Source organism: Vigna unguiculata, unplaced genomic scaffold, assembly GCF_037176805.1.
Source record: "Vigna unguiculata cultivar grain cowpea cultivar isolate G323 ecotype 2 unplaced genomic scaffold, ASM3717680v1 ptg000029l_ERROPOS232281, whole genome shotgun sequence".
Taxonomy (NCBI): Eukaryota; Viridiplantae; Streptophyta; class Magnoliopsida; order Fabales; family Fabaceae; genus Vigna; species Vigna unguiculata.
This window is the reverse complement of record NW_028196673.1, coordinates 80,001-82,500: the sequence shown is the minus strand read 5'-3', so window position 1 is coordinate 82,500 and position 2,500 is coordinate 80,001.

Below are 2,500 nucleotides of genomic sequence, written 5' to 3'. Positions count from 1 at the left end.
CACCGCGGCATAGCTAGATGGCTTGTGTGGAGTTTTGTGAAAAAATGAAATTCGTGGTTTTTGAGGTGTGAGGGTTGGAATGGCCTCCAAATGTCCCCAAATGAATACCATGAAATTCTTGGTGCACGAAAGTTTTGAGTTCGGAGGGTTTTGCACATGGCCAAGTTGGTCGGTGCACCGCGGCATAGCTAGATGGCTTGTGTGGAGTTTTGTGAAAAAATGAAATTCGTGGTTTTTGAGATGTGAGGGTTGGAATGGCCTCCAAATGTCCCCAAATGAATACCATGAAATTCTTGGTGCACGAAAGTTTTGAGTTCGGAGGGTTTTGCACATGGCCAAGTTGGTCGGTGCACCGCGGCATAGCTAGATGGCTTGTGTGGAGTTTTGTGAAAAAATGAAATTCGTGGTTTTTGAGATGTGAGGGTTGGAATGGCCTCCAAATGCCCCCAAATGAATATCATGAAATTCTTGGTGCACGAAAGTTTTGAGTTCGGAGGGTTTTGCACATGGCCAAGTTGGTCGGTGCACCGCGGCATAGCTAGATGGCTTGTGTGGAGTTTTGTGAAAAAATGAAATTCGTGGTTTTTGAGGTGTGAGGGTTGGAATGGCCTCCAAATGCCCCCAAATGAATACCATGAAATTCTTGGTGCACGAAAGTTTTGAGTTCGGAGGGTTTTGCACATGGCCAAGTTGGTCGGTGCACCGCGGCATAGCTAGAAGGCTTGGTGGGAGTTTTGTGAAAAAATGAAATTCGTGGTTTTTGAGGTGTGAGGGTTGGAATGGCCTCCAAATGTCCCCAAATGAATACCATGAAATTCTTGGTGCACGAAAGTTTTGAGTTCGGAGGGTTTTGCACATGGCCAAGTTGGTCGGTGCACCGCGGCATAGCTAGATGGCTTGTGTGGAGTTTTGTGAAAAAATGAAATTCGTGGTTTTTGAGGTGTGAGGGTTGGAATGGCCTCCAAATGTCCCCAAATGAATACCATGAAATTCTTGGTGCACGAAAGTTTTGAGTTCGGAGGGTTTTGCACATGGCCAAGTTGGTCGGTGCACCGCGGCATAGCTAGATGGCTTGTGTGGAGTTTTGTGAAAAAATGAAATTCGTGGTTTTTGAGATGTGAGGGTTGGAATGGCCTCCAAATGTCCCCAAATGAATACCATGAAATTCTTGGTGCACGAAAGTTTTGAGTTCGGAGGGTTTTGCACATGGCCAAGTTGGTCGGTGCACCGCGGCATAGCTAGATGGCTTGTGTGGAGTTTTGTGAAAAAATGAAATTCGTGGTTTTTGAGATGTGAGGGTTGGAATGGCCTCCAAATGTCCCCAAATGAATACCATGAAATTCTTGGTGCACGAAAGTTTTGAGTTCGGAGGGTTTTGCACATGGCCAAGGTTGGCGGTGCACCGCGGCATAGCTAAATGGCTTGGTGGGGAGTTTTGTGAAAAAATGAAATTCGTGGTTTTTGAGATGTGAGGGTTGGAATGGCCTCCAAATGCCCCCAAATGAATACCATGAAATTCTTGGTGCACGAAAGTTTTGAGTTCGGAGGGTTTTGCACATGGCCAAGGTTGGCGGTGCACCACGGCATAGCTAGATGGCTTGGTGGGGAGATTTGTGAAAAAATGAAATTCGTGGTTTTTGAGATGTGAGGGTTGGAAAGGCCTCCAAATGCCCCCAAATGAGTACTGTAAAAGTGTTGGTGCACAAAAGTTTTGAATTGGATGCATTTTGCACTTGGCCAAGTTGGTCGGTGCACCGCGACTAGATAGGTTGGTGCCAAAATTTGTCAAATTTAAGACCTTGGCCAAACTGAATGAAATTTTGTGGGGAGGTTCCTGATATTGTTTAGTGGTGGACTGGAAAAAATGAGGTCGAAATTCGAAGTCTACATGTGCTTTTCTATTTTTCCCGATTTTACACATACCCGGTAAGTAAAAAAAATAAAAAAAATAGTTCCCCTTCGAGAAAAATTATGAAATTTGGTGAGCAAGGAGATACCATTATTCTACGAATTACTGCAAAAAATCGCATCAAAATTCGAAGTATAGCCCGAGATATGGACTTATGTCTGCTCAAAAAAAGTGTATCTACTTGTACAATTTTGCCTTTTGCATATTAACCTCTTATAGGGGGGGAGTGCTCCTTGAGCCGGCCAGCTCCACACTGGCAGGTTTTAAAGGGAGCTTGATGAGGCCTCCCCCCTCACGTGGTGCGTGCGTTAGCATGTTTATCATGGCACAACTAGCCTCTTCATAGTTGTTGAGCTTTATTAATACCAACACACGGTCGTCACTGATCGTTGGTTAGCTCGGCAGCTAGTCCCTCGGATATTGTGGAAAGTTATTTTCATGCCTAGCGATGCTTGACCCTGCGTCACTTGATGTTTCCATTTGCTTGCTTGCCCATGGTAGGTGGGGGGTGGACCGTCTTGTGGTGTGGTGTCTTGCGAACGTGAGGGTGTGTGAGTTGTAATCGAGATGCACTTGCTGGCTGGCTCCATG